The sequence below is a fragment of the Felis catus genome, chromosome B4 (genome assembly GCF_018350175.1).
Source record: "Felis catus isolate Fca126 chromosome B4, F.catus_Fca126_mat1.0, whole genome shotgun sequence".
Lineage (NCBI taxonomy): Eukaryota > Metazoa > Chordata > Mammalia > Carnivora > Felidae > Felis > Felis catus.
Window position 1 is genome coordinate 29,066,372 of NC_058374.1, and position 13,863 is coordinate 29,080,234.

At 48.2% G+C, this 13,863-nt stretch overlaps 2 long non-coding RNA genes across 2 annotated transcripts; both read left to right on the forward strand.

Moving 5' to 3' along the window:
• The first annotated feature begins 3,592 nt into the window (after positions 1–3,592).
• Positions 3,593–10,842, forward strand: LOC109501392. The gene is made up of 2 exons (XR_002159417.3): positions 3,593–4,509; positions 9,464–10,842. It is a non-coding gene; the product is annotated as an uncharacterized LOC109501392 (long non-coding RNA).
• A 284-nt stretch (positions 10,843–11,126) lies between these two features.
• Positions 11,127–13,560, forward strand: LOC109501393. The gene is made up of 2 exons (XR_002159418.3): positions 11,127–12,918; positions 13,366–13,560. It is a non-coding gene; the product is annotated as an uncharacterized LOC109501393 (long non-coding RNA).
• The last annotated feature ends 303 nt before the right edge of the window (positions 13,561–13,863 follow it).

Here is a 13,863-nt window from a genome sequence, read left to right on the forward strand (position 1 = left end):
GCACTGTAGGCCAGACTGCAGTCATTGAGGACTCAAAGAGAAGAGGATAAATCCAACTAGTAGATGCGCATAAGTTTTTAAAGAAGTGTGTCTCTGAGGAGAGGTGAGAGAAAACTTGGAGCTGAAGGGAGATGTTGGGAAAGGCTTGTCAGCTTGTTTTTAGGATGGACAGACTTCGGCATTTGGGGTCAGTGGGACTTGGGAGCAGCCAGGCTACCAGTCGTTTAGTGTAGGGAATCTCTGAGACATGGGATAAGCCCAGGATTTGAGTCTGAGTCCTGCTCTACCACTCCCCCGGAGGCAGATGCTTTTGCCTCTCCAGGTATCATCTGTAGAATAGCCTATTTCAAAATACTGCTGCAGGTAAGCCAGAAGTCATGTGAAGACCCTCTGCCAATAATAATCATTATTTCCAAACAAGAAAGGCAAAGGAAGACACCTCCAAGCTTTTGAAGCCCAAGAGTCTTTGTGGACAACTGACTCAAGGAAATCCTGAAGCACGAAAAGCTTTGGAGAAGAGACAAGACTGGTTTGTGCAGGCTGATACTGAGGTCATGGCAGGAAATCAAAAGTGGAAATACTTAGCAGATATGGGGAGACAGAGACCAGACGCAGGAGAACAGTCGGGGATGGTGAGAGAGTGCTGGTGTTCCTCAGCCCAGAGGTGAGCATGAGTCAACACGGGGTTGTGTAATGCTTGGCAAAGTCTCACAAGAACAACCATAACTGCTGTGCATTTAGCAATTACTTTGTGTCAGGCGCTTTTCCTGTATCTTCCAACGCCACGATTATCTGCAGTTTACAGGTGAGAAAATGGAGGCCAGAGAGGTCACCCAACTAATAAATGATTCAAACACAGTCACTCTGGCTCCCAAACCTACATTCTTTCCACTCCCTCATGCTGCTCCAAAGCACGGTATCTTAGGGGACAAAAGGAAACAGCTCACTGGGCCGAGGAATGTTGAGAGGGTGTGATGTATGGAGGCCCATAAAGGGTAGAGTTTCAGGACTGTGGAACGGGCAGACAGTGCCACATACTGCAGACAAGGAGGATGAGCTGAGAAGCACTACTGATTTGGTGAGCAGACGCTTCCCAGAAGGGCAGATGGCTGAGGGCAGGGACTGTGTCAGGAGAAACCAAGGTGCCCACATAGAGCAGGACTGCTCTGGTGATCCCGCAGTGGTGCTGGTGGAGAAACTCCTACAGCAGGCAATTCAGCCATTGTCTGATGGCCACTTCGTGTGGCTAAGCACTCGGCCTCACACAGCTCACAACTTAATTAGGGACACTGGTTTTCAAACGTGACAACCAGAGACCATACAGCCTGGAGGGAGTACGCGTCTACCCCAAGATGCCACCCATTGCCATGACTTCTGTCAGCTTCTGGGGGCGGGGGGTGGGACATGAGCTCCTGAGAGAGAGCTGGGCCAGCCATCTGTATGGCATCTGTGTGTGATGGCAGTGGAAGCCCAGAGGGATGCTGACCTCCCCAACACCGTGTGCTGCTGGAGTAGAAAACAGAGTACAGGACAGATCTCTAAGTAGCACCCGCATGTCCGGGACAGGCAGAAACAAGTGGACCCCTAATGACACTGAGAAAGAGTGGCCAGAGGGGAAGGAGGACAGGCAAGAGCCTACGTAGGGAAGATATGAACTGAGGCTGAATCCCTCATTTGAGTGTCCCCTTTCAGCCAGAGCCAAGAGGGGCCACTTCCTCTCTCTACACCTGCCTTGGCGGCTCATTGCTCCCCTAGTCTGTCCAGCCAATTCAGCAGTATTTCCTCTTTCCCGCCTCATTTTCTAAATTTGCAGGCCAGTGAGTGTCATCCTTGTGAGAGAAACAAGACTCTGGACTCTTCTCTCCTGTTGCACTTCCGCCTTCCAACTGCCTCTCACCTGTTGCAGGTCAAGAGAGGACACACAGAATTCCTCTTCTGGACAGCCTCGGCCTCGGTTGCCTCTGCCAGAGAATCTTCCAGCTGCCACAGTGCCTGAAATGCCAGCATTCTCATCAGTTCCTCCGGTGAAGAATTATTCTCCCTTCTGGTTTCTGTCTTAAAATGTAAATGTACCTGGAAAAGTAACAGATTTGGTCTCTAACACTCTAGAGCGAGTCCTTGAGAAGACCTCTTCGACATGCCTTAGAGGATTCAATACTTTGGGAGCCCTGGGCAGCTGAAGTTGGCACCGAGAGATGGCTTAGGGAACAGAGAGGGAAGGTGGAGGGGCTGGGGAAAATCGGAGCCCATTACGCAATTTTATCCTGCATTAACCTCATCCCTTGGCCTGGGTTCAGGGCAAGTTGTAATAATTCATTTGTGGCTGAGGCTGTAGACGCTTCGGCCATATCCCCTTGGCCTACCTCAGAACTCACCTGCAGACATTTTCCAAACAACAGTGGGGAAGGTTGGGTGATCTGGAGAGTTAATGTCCTGCAGAAATAAATGGGGATCCATTCCGAGGAGTGTTCTATGTGCTCTCTCAGAGGGTCCCCAGCCTGACTGGGCCCCCCAGTTGCCCACAGCAGTAACCCCTTCATTAGTGCACTTTTAATTGCTCACCTTTCAGTGTGCTTCTGGGATCACCTCTGAAAAAAAAAACTATTCACACCCAATAGATATAATAAATATTCACACGTCATACTATTCTTGTTTCAGATTTTGCTTTGGCGGGAATAGGAACCAAGACACCATATTATAAAGGAACTCACCCTGTTGTTCCTAGTACCAACGGAGGAGAAAAAAAGCCCACTTGCTTCTGAAACAACCCAGAGACCCAGAATTTAGAAATGTACATCAAAATCTCAAATGCCCCTATTCTTTGACCCAGTAACTCTAGAAGTTTCACTTAACTTAAAATAACTAACAGACTGTATGCAAAAATGTATGTGTGAGGATGTTTATTCCCACAAAGAAGAGTAAAAATTGGGAAGCAACTTAAACTTCCAGCAGTAGCAAATGCTTAATAAGTTATGATAATCCTATGTTGCCATTAGAAATAATAAATCGAGGGGCGCCTGGGTGGCGCAGTCGGTTAAGCGTCCAACTTCAGCCAGGTCACGACCTCGCGGTCTGTGAGTTCGAGCCCCGCGTCAGGCTCTGGGCTGATGGCTCAGAGCCTGGAGCTTGTTTCGGATTCTGTGTCTCCCTCTCTCTCTGCCCCTCCCCCGTTCATGCTCTGTCTCTCTCTGTCCCAAAAATAAATAAATGTTGGGAAAAAAAATTAAAAAAAATAAATAAATCGATTTTTCTTCCTGCTTTCCCTGTCTGTGGTAAATTAAGTGACAAAGCATCATGTGAAGAGTAATCTACTTTTGTAAATACTACATTCACGTGAGAACACGCGTGCAGGAAGAATCTGGAAGGATGACAACAAAATGTTAATAGTGGCTATCTTTGGGTGTAAGAATTGGGGATTGTGGATCATTTTCATTTCCTTCTTTACACATTTATTGATGGGTTAAAAAATGATTTTTTCTTTTTACCATTAAAACAACTTTTAAAACTCCAAAAAAAAAAATTGTAAAAAATAAACTAATGGCCTCAGCCACATAGAACTTGAATTCAGCCGCGAGCCAGAACAGAAGGGAACCGTCCCACTTAGCCAGAGCCAGGACACTGCTCTAAGCAAGTCAGCAACTACATCTGCTCACTGGCGGCCCCGGGAAGCACGGCGTGTCACGTGTCCAGCATGTGCGGCCCCACCTGACTCAGAGGAAACACGCGCAGCCCGGCATCCACGCTTGGGGTCGCCCCTCAGGCCCGGTCGTACCCCGCCCCCCCCCTCCCCGCCCGCCCGCTGCAGACCACCTCCCCTCCCCCCTCGGGCCTAGAGCCCCAGCTGGCACTCAGCAGGTCCCTTTCCAATTTGCTGCACTTTCGGGAGTTCGTTATTCCCACGGGAAGCGAGGACCTCGTTGCCATGGTGATGTGAGCCTTCCAACCCCGAGACCCGCCCGGGAGGCGCAATCCTTCCTTGCGCGGCCCCGCCTGAACTCCCGGGCTAAGGGCGGCCTCGGTGGGCCCGCCCTGCCCTGTGGGAGAAGGGTTTTAGGCTCCAGATTCTTTGGGCTGGAGGGAAGGGGAGACATTAATTAAGAACCCAAGAAGGTAGGGGAAGGAAGACGAATGGATAAGAAGGTTTTTTTTTTTTTTTTTACAAGCCACTCTGCCCTTTCCTCCCACCCACCGGGACTCTTCAGTCAAAGGCGGTCTCTCTGGATCAGGAGCATTTGGGTGGGGACGTCGGACACTCTGCTTTCCTCTCAACGTCTTCCAGGAACCCCGGGGCATTTTTTAAAGGTTCTGGAACTTAGCTCACTGGAATGAAGCTTTAACCTCTCCTGCCCCTCCAGCCTGGGACTGAAAAGAAGCGGGGGAGCGAGCGGGTCGGAGCGACCAGCCGAGCCCGGTAACGGTGGGTGGAAGGGAGGGCGACGCCTTCGGCGCCCTGCGCTGCGCCGCCCAACCTGGGACCCGGATCACCGCGCAGGGAGCGGCCGGGGTCAGGTAGGAGGCACGCGGCCCACCGGGACCACCGTCGTTCCCCGCCCCCTGCCCCCACGCCCAGCGGGAGGTGGTGCGCCGAGCCGGCCGGGGTGGGGGCGGTCACGCGCGCCGCCCCGGTGCTGGGGCCACGCCCCGTCGCCCTGGCCACGCCCGCTTAACGCCCACTGGCTGCCTGGGTGCCTCCCTCCGTGGCGGCGTGGAACTCGCAGACCTTAGCTCTCAGAAAGAATCTTGTCTCCTGTTACTCACCCCAGGGTGGCTGCCCGGGGAAAAGCTCCAAGCATATCACTGACTGGCCTGGAAACCCTTTCATCTCTGCTCCATCAGCAGCAGCTCTTTGATTAATTGAGTCTCCTGGCGTTGGAGCCTCCAACCATTGCCACGCTGTAAATCCCTGGGTGCCTGCTGGCTCAGATCTGGAGCACGTGTACACCCAGGCGCACCCCCTCTCCTCAGCCCTCTTCCCTCTACCTGCTGCCTCCCTATCCCTGACGCTGTAAGACAGGGTTGCAAGGAAGCTTAGGTTTTTCCAAGAGTCTTTTTCCCTCCAGCCTCTTTTCGCACCGACCTACTCCAACACCTGACATTTTCCTTCAACCGCGCCCTCCCTCCTCTCAGTGTCCACACATACACACAGGCCTGTTCCCTTCCCCTCCATCAGTCCAGTGAGAAGTCAGTTCACTCACAGCAAGAGCACAGTCGACAGCTGCCCACACAGCCCAGGAGGGCTGCACACCCAGCAGCACGCCCATGTGGAAATAGTGCTTTTGACAACCCCAGGCATCGTATTTCATGAGTGAGCCAAATGTAGAAAGGATTAGCTGTTTCACCCAATAAGCCCACATCTGTAGTTACATTCTGATGGGGATAAAATTACTCTGGTTATTAATCCTTCTGCTTTAGGGTATAAGCTGATCACCAGCTGGGCTCAGGAAAAAAAATCTATCCCAGCTCCCGCCAGCCTTCTTCCCCACCTTCACCTGCCCCATCTTCTGTGCTGCATTGTACACATATAGGTCTGTATACCAAGTTGAAGGCCACCAACTGAGGCACCTCTAAGACAGAACAACCCCAGTCTGTTCTGTAGAGGACACGTGTTCAGTCACGTATGTATTGAGAATCTCCTTTATGCAAGACATCATCGGTCTTCACTGTGGCAAGAAACAAAGATGATTCCTGCATGGCCCATGTATTTTTCATGCTGAAAAAAGCTGAAGTGGGCGGTCACAAACTGCCTGTGGTTTCTGGGACTTCCTGCCTTGAGGCACCCTGGGTGTATCAAATGGCCTAGGGGAATCCAGTTCAGTATGGGCAGTATTTTCTAAGCCATCTGCCAACAAAGAATGTAACCATTTTCTCTAGCCTTTGCTTATGTGGCTTCCCCTACCGGGAACCAGCAGGACAGGGTAGCTTTGTTTCTATCACTGATCCTTTCTCTTTGGACCCCAGATCTGCAGGCACTGGTGACTTCCAGGAGTCTCCATTCACACCAAGAAGAGAAAAGCAGTTTGAGAGCCAAAGTTTACTCCTTCCAGATCATCAGGCCTACAGCACCACACACAAAGAAGTGACATTACTGAGAGACCACTTGCCCTAGTCACTTCAGACCTGACCAAGTATGAGCTGACCAAGATCGAAATTGGGACCTCTCAATAGTGAAAAGAGATGCCATTGATAATTACATGGAACTTTCCTCAGCAAACCACAATGTGCCCGCCTTACCTGAAGGGTCATTTCCATTTGCAAGGGCCATGATAAGACGCACTACTGAAACACAACAGTTGGTTAGCTCCTCCCCGAATCTTTAAGCCCTTTTAAGAATTTTAGATGTGCATCCTGAGAGAATTTCTGTTTTCTACGGACATTTTCCTAGCATCCTTTTGCTGTAGAGAACTAGCAAACTCCTCCAAAGGAAACTAGATTAAAATGCATTTTAAGCCACTCCTGTTTTTAATACTGTTCAGTTCTCATTGCTATGTTGAATTAAATACTCCCTTTTAAAATGAAAAACAAAACATCAGTCCCGGTCTGTATACCAAGTTGTGTGGACACTTACTCTTGTGTGGACACTTACTTCAGCCCTTCCCCTCTCCTCCACTGGTTTGCCTCCTTTCCTGATGCATCTATATTGCCACTCTCCAACCCTGGATCAGCCCAACTATCTGCTTTTATTGGTGCCATCTATGTTTAGGATGCTGGGAGATAATGGAGGTTGTCATCAATAATGTCCATTAAGTGAAAAAATCAGTATTGATGCCATGACACAACGATGCTTCCTACCCTTGAATGCATGTCCCAGTTGCTCAGTCGCTCTGCTGGCTTTCTCCTTTTGCATTGTAATGTTCCAAGCCCTCAGTAACTCAAATCTCCATTGACCCCCTAACTCTTTGCAGTGGCCCTAACTTCTCCAAGAACAAAGAACAAAACAAAATAAGCTTGAGATATGAGCTTCTCAGATTTTCTAAACTCTCTTCCACCTCCAAACTACACACATTAATGAACACCCCTCTTCATTGAACACTGCTCTCCTTTCCATTCCAGCTGCATGACCCCCATAGGTGCTGGCATGCACTTACGTAGGACCTCCTCCCCACAGCCTCGATACAAAATTTTTGACCCTTAGTTGGGCTCCTGAAGACTCAGCTGGATCAGTGAGAACCTTTCCATGGAATTTTGGGTTTGGGGTGAAGAGGGTCAGTCCAGTCTGTCTCCCGTGGCTGCAGCTGTCTGCTTTGTTTCCCCATCAGACTGAAGAAGATGAGGACCTACAGGGAATATAAATGTGCTCATCTCCATATTAAAAAACTAAATAATACTTTCTTTCATCTCTGCTCCTCCTCAAGTTTCCAGCCCCTTCCTTTCTACCTTCATCTTCTTACCTCCTACAATACCCAATCTACTGCTATCGTCTGGCTCCCTCTCATCTTCCCTCGGTTGACCTACATAAAAAGGTAAACTGAGGCAAGCTCAAATCACTAGAATTTAGATTTGGGAATAACAGCACAACCAAAATTCAGAAAATGCATTCCTTAGCAAGCTACAGTCAAGTCCATTGAGGGTTTGGGGCAGGCTATATTTATGGGCAAGGAGTGCAAAGAGGGGGAAGTCCAGCCAAAGTCCAAGTATAGGAAGTTCATGGACTTGAAGATAGGAAGGGATTCTTGACAGATGTTCTTGCTGAGGAGATGAGGCTCACTCTTCTGTAAATCAAGCATTTACAGAAAATCAGTATCTTGGTTCTGAAATTCCATTCTTCTGAGGGCAAATGCATGGGATTCTTTATTTCATATCCTGTGGTTCCATTTTAGATTGAAATCCTTTTATACCTCTTTCCTCATGAGCGGTATATTGCAAACTATGCCCACTTCCTTGCATCCATGCCACTTAACCCACAGCATCTGGCATCAGCAACCCCTCTCTCTACCTTGAATCTTGCACTTACCTTGATGGTTTTTCTCCTGGCCCTTGCTCTAACACAAAGAAATTTGACCTGAAGATGCTGTACCAGAATCTAAATGTACTAAGGATCTAAAGCTCTAGGTTTTTCCAAGCTTCTCGCCCCATAGAAATGCAATTGGCCTGTTCCCGCTCCCCTGGTGCACACGGATTGTAGTGGAACAAGACGGTGGAGAGCAGGGATAGGGGTGGAAGAGGGTGCTAGGGATATATTCTAATGACATTTAAGTTTTGTATTTTCACATCATGTTAATCAGTGCTTGATTGTGCATTTTAATTTACCATTCCGTTGGCACCAAGGGATCACCCACTTTTTGCGCAATGTTTTCAGGATGCAATGTATTCTCAGTATCTCAGAGAATTTCTACTCCTAAAGTGAGTCTCTCTGCTCCTCAGATTGAGAAGTACTGACGCAAGGAACAAGCTTCCTTAAAATGTGAGTGCTGTCTATCACCCAGCAGCATCAAAGGGAGAGACAGAAATGTAACACCTGAGTCTTGCCCTCAAAAACTCATAGGCTCATTAGGAAATGGACACAGGAACACTTAAATACACACATGAAGTAACAATGTGGGACATGTCACAAAGTGGTATGTTATTAAGTGATGTGGCAAGAAAGCTTTCCCTCTATGGGAATGACCACGGAGGCTTCCCGGTTTGGGAGGGTTGGGCCATAATTTAAACAGGGCTGTAGATGAAAAGTAAAAAGTTATGTAGACAGAGAAGAAAAGAAATATTCTGTCTGGCACAAAGGAAGTTCATGAGAAAACAAAGTCCTGAGCTTGGGATCAAGATCAGAGCCGACTGAATGGAGGGTTCATAAGACAAAGTGGAGGGGACAAAGTGGACAATATGGGTTGCCCTCTATCAAACTCAGCACATACGCAAGACATCAACACAGCAAGGACACCAACTTTTGCTTAAGAATCTGTTGCTTGCTATTTTTTAAAAAGCATCAAGAAAACATTATGGAGAAAATTAGAGTTGTGTTCCTTGTACTTATTCTATGGTTTTTAATATCGTATATTCACTTCTATGGAGAGTAGAAATGAGACACCACGATCATGACAGCGCTTCTTCCTCTAAAGGTCTAATGCAGCTTGTTAGAAGAAAATCAAGTTGGGGTCACCTTCTGGGAGACTTGAATTCCAAGTGAGGCAGTCAGACTCTTCAGGCCTTCAAGGACAATGACAACCTCACACTCTCTGGGTCTCTGAGGTTACACCCCTAAGTCTAATCCTGGGCTTCAGATCCTTTGCTGCGGCATACAGCTACAAGGTCACACTCGTGAGAGTCTTCTTTATTACAGTGATTTATGCCTCTTTGTTTTGTTGCCATTGTTGATTGGCACTGGTTGGAAGAAATAATATCCTCTTGAATGCAAAGCCTCCCTTGCAGAATATCCCCTAAAACAATTGGTGATGTTTATTGCTTTTATCAACTTGACAGTCTGGAGACAATATTGATGATATTTATACAACTTTTTTCATTCCTCCAGGTTAGTGGGACACCACTTTGTTGCCGTCACCTCTACCCACATCGTGCTTGGGACAGCAAGGGTATGGCCGTGCAATGCCGTGCATCCCAAATATCTGTGAGATGAGTAAATGAGTGAATACGTGAATAATTAAAGAAGATCTATGCTAAGAAAAGGCATCCCAAGGTTGGCATTGTGAGGGCCGCTGGAGCAGACAGTGGCTAAGGCCGCCTCTGAGCTTAACAGCTCTCCTTCCACTGGACGCAGGTCAGGGAGGACGTCCAGTTCGCCAGTCATCTGTCAAAAGAGATCCCCTTTCTGTCCTTTCCCTCGAGCTCTCTGAGAAACATCACACCACCTCCATGGTGGTGGATCTCTGCTTCTCCAAACCTCAGGGAAGACAGTTCTCTCCAGTGGCCAACTCAGCTCCCTCTAACCGCAGTGTCAGTGAGTCCGTCTGCCTGCTCTGTCAATGCCAACGGCTCTTCTCAGGGTCAGGGTAAAACATCGTGAAAGCCAGCCCGGGATGAAAGTCCACAGAAGGACTTGGTGGAAAGGAGGGGAGAGGCATGTGCAGAAACACCGTTCAAGGTGATGGGGATCTGCAAGAGGCAGAGAGGGGCCCCGGGGATTCACGTGGGAAGAGTAATTACATGCAACACAACAGCTCTCCAGGCCAGCATCACTGCCCAGAGCGTGGCCCTGAACGAAGGTGGATTGCTTCAATTATCTGAGCATCTTGATGAATGGGCCCTGCACACGCTCTGGGGAAGATGGAAGGAAACTAGCCACAGATTAATCACTCGTGGCATCACTGAATGGACGGTGTTTAGAGCCTGTGAGCGCCACGGGCACAACAGGTTCACAAAAGCAGAGAGGGAAACGGAAAGCAGTCAGGCCGTGATTAGAAAAAAAAAGGGGAGGAAGCAAATATAACATTAAGACTCCTCTTTTGGGGGCTAATTTGCATAAAGATAGTGGCAATTGAAGTAGCCCAAGTAGGTCTGGACAGTGGAGTATAGTCCTGGAATTGCCTGGCCTAAAGTGCAGCCAGGAGCTGGGGCCCCAAAGGTAACCCTGAACCAGAGAAGGAGGGTCTCAGACGCCAAAGGAGGGAGAGGCGAGGGAAGGAGACAAGAACTGCTGACACCAACCCAGGAAAGGTTTCCAGAGAAGATGAAGCCATGTGCCGTTCCAGCCTCTTCTAGGACTTTCACAGTATGCACCATTAGTGGGGTCTCAGTGCTTCTCTGCCCCAGATTACTATGGGGTATGTGTGTATTTAAATAAAGAGAATTACTTTTCCCTTGAGAAATATCTGATTGTGTGTGTCCAGCATTCAACATATGGTATATCATAAATGTTTGTTGAATGATTGAATAAAAATAGCGTTTGTTACACTTCTCCTGTGTCAGACAATATGCTAAGTGCTTTACACAAATAAATTTAATGTAATTCACACAATCTTCCTATGAGGTGTTTTTCAATTCCTCTTTTAGGGATTGAAAAAAAAAAAAAACCTGACGCTCAAATAAGTGAAGTAACTTGTTTAGCTAGTGATGGTATGTTGGATGGAAGAAAAGAAAGGCGAGTGGGGCACATGTGAGACGAGTGGAGATTCAGAGAGAGAGCCGGGGTGGGGGTGGGGGTGGGGAGGAGAGGGAGAGGGAGGGTGGAAGGGACATCTCCCGAAAGGCTGTGAGGAGTCTCAGAGAATTTCTTTTGAAAATCATCTGACTTAACCAAAATGTGCCTGGCACGCGGATCCACTTTAATTCGTCTTTAGCATCAGGTGTTGAGTCCTGTGAAGAGCTGTGAAAACTAGCACTGCCTCACGTGGGACTGAAAGAAAATAAACCGACAGGGCAGGATTTTCAATGAACTTACAACCTACGACAGAAGCGACCCCAGCTCTTTGGGCCTCTGACTCCTGAAGCCTTTGGCTACTGCACACAGACAATGGGACAGAGGGGGACCGGTGTGTCCTTTGTCCAGCATCCTGGTTGTCGAGACATGATTCTGTGAACCTCACACAAGGTTCTATTCAGGATAATAACAATAATAACTGTTGAGTGACTGAAAGGAGACGTGAATAAGAAAAGTCAGATGACCTCACAAATGTGCACACTAAACGATCTGCCTCAGGTGCAGGGAGACAGGACACGATTTGGACTCTGAGCTACCTAGCAGCCTAAGCAATGAAGGAAATAATGAATTGCCATGATATCCATGGGAAAAAAATAAACCATGGTTTAGAGCACCACATGGTATTACTATCAGTGGGTTTCGTGTTTATGTCCCTGGACTCCACACTGGACATTCCAAACCTACAGCAGCGTAGTCTCTGAGGGCAGGACTGCAAAGGCATCACAAGGCCCTGCTGCATGGAAAGGGCCATCCTGCCTCCTACCGTTGCTGCCACTTCCTTGGAGCCAAACCCCAGAGTAAGAGGAGCCTCAATGGGCTTCAGTGCTGCCCAGGGACACCGCTCTTGGGAGCTTTGTTCCCAACTGGAAGCTGCAGCTGTCCTGAGCCTGAGTTTCCAGGCTCCAGCCAGGGATGGAGCATTCAGTAACCTGGGAGAAAGCCCCGACAACCAGGGAATAACCCAAAGGGAACAGGTAGAAAATGGTGAATGCCTCTGAGGTATTGGAAAATGCAAATCACAGGACAGGATGGGAGCCATCAAAGGCTGTCCTGTCAGCTCGCTTCAGGAGGCCGGGACAAGAAAGGGAATCCCTCAGGGCCGGTTCCAATACCAGATCATGGCCCTGGTGGGGGTCCTACAGATGCTACAAGTCAGATTGTAACTTTGATTCAATTACCATGGGCTGAACACTCTTTATACACCTGGGACCGCTGGGGGAGCCACGTGTTCCAGCTCAATGCATCCCCGCTCTCAACTCCGAGGCGGGCATTTTTATGATTCATGTTTTCAGAGTAGGAAACTGAGGCTCAGAGAGGCAGAGGCCTGAGAAACTCACATCCACTGGTGTTATGTCACTGCGGCTCCTGCTGCTGCTTCTCTAAGGCCACTCATCAGAACTCTCCATTTCCCGGACTGGTAAGGACAAGCTCAGCTGTGACTGCGTGTACAGTCCTCTTCCAGTGCAAGACAAGGCTTGACAAGTCATAAACGGACCTTTTGAACAATACAAAAAAATGAGATTGCTGGATCATGAAAGTGCAAGTAACTTTGCTCCCTTTTGCATTCTCTTCTTCCTTCCAGCCCAAGTATTTTATAAAGTGTGTGCCATGTCTCCTTCCCAGGCACGAGGGTCTAGGAGGTGAGCGCCACACAGGCCCTGTGCTCGAGAGCTCACACTCCACTGAGGAGACAGACGAGCAGTTGGGGATTTCCACACACCAACAGGAAGGGCTAGCACGGGGTGCCGTGAGGCCACAGAGGAAGCCCCCCGCCCCCATGGGTACACGGGTTCCACCTGCCCGAGAAGTTAGATGTGAAGAAGGCGGAGGTGAGGGATCATACAGATGTCGAGGTTGTGAGACAGGCCCTGGCAAGGGAGTTGGTACAGAAGTCACCAGAGGCCTGGGTAGGGGCTCAGGGATGCTGGCTGGTTCCCAGCCAAGCACAATTTTGTCTAGAGACAAAATGTCTGTAGGCATTTTTGGCTGATGCAACTGGGTACGTGTTGAGGGAAGTGGGGGAGGTCGGGGCGGGTGCTACTGGCATCTACCAAGAGGCCAGAGATGCTGCTAACAACCCTACAGTGTACAGGACACTCCCACAACAAAGGATGATCCAGCCCGGAATTGAGGACCCCTGCCCTGCAGTCAAGAGGAGCCACTGGAGGCTCTGGGAAGGGCCGGGAAATGATCAGAGCTGTGTTCTTAGCTCTCTTGTCCAGGTTGAAGAAGTTAGGCAACTGACCTTTTTGTTTTTTGTTTTGTTTTGTTTTAAGTGGAATGCAGCTCAGAGATTGCCTGTTGGACGCAGAGAGCTGACAGTCTAGAACGGAGAGTCCATCCTGAAAGAACACGGTACCGTGAGAGCCCCCAGAACATCTATTTCTTCATCTGTAAAATGGGGTGTGAGATTTACTGAATTTTATTTTATTTAATACATTTTTATTGAATAAATTTTATTTAATACTGTTCTTGATTTATTCCTGTGTTGCCATGATGATCAAATACAATAGTATTTATGAAAGGCTTTGTGAAGTGAAAAGAAATGTGGGTGACAGATATTTTTGTACTATAAAGAGCACCTTTTAACAATTACACAACTATTGTATGCTAATTATATTAAAGTGGAAAATATAATTAAGTGAAAAGAGGACAATAAAGTTCACCCATCATTTCACTATCCAGAAATAGCATTTTAACATTTAAGTGTATATTTTTAGCATCCTAAACTTGCATGTGTATGTGTGTGTGTGTCATTTATTCAGTAAAAACTG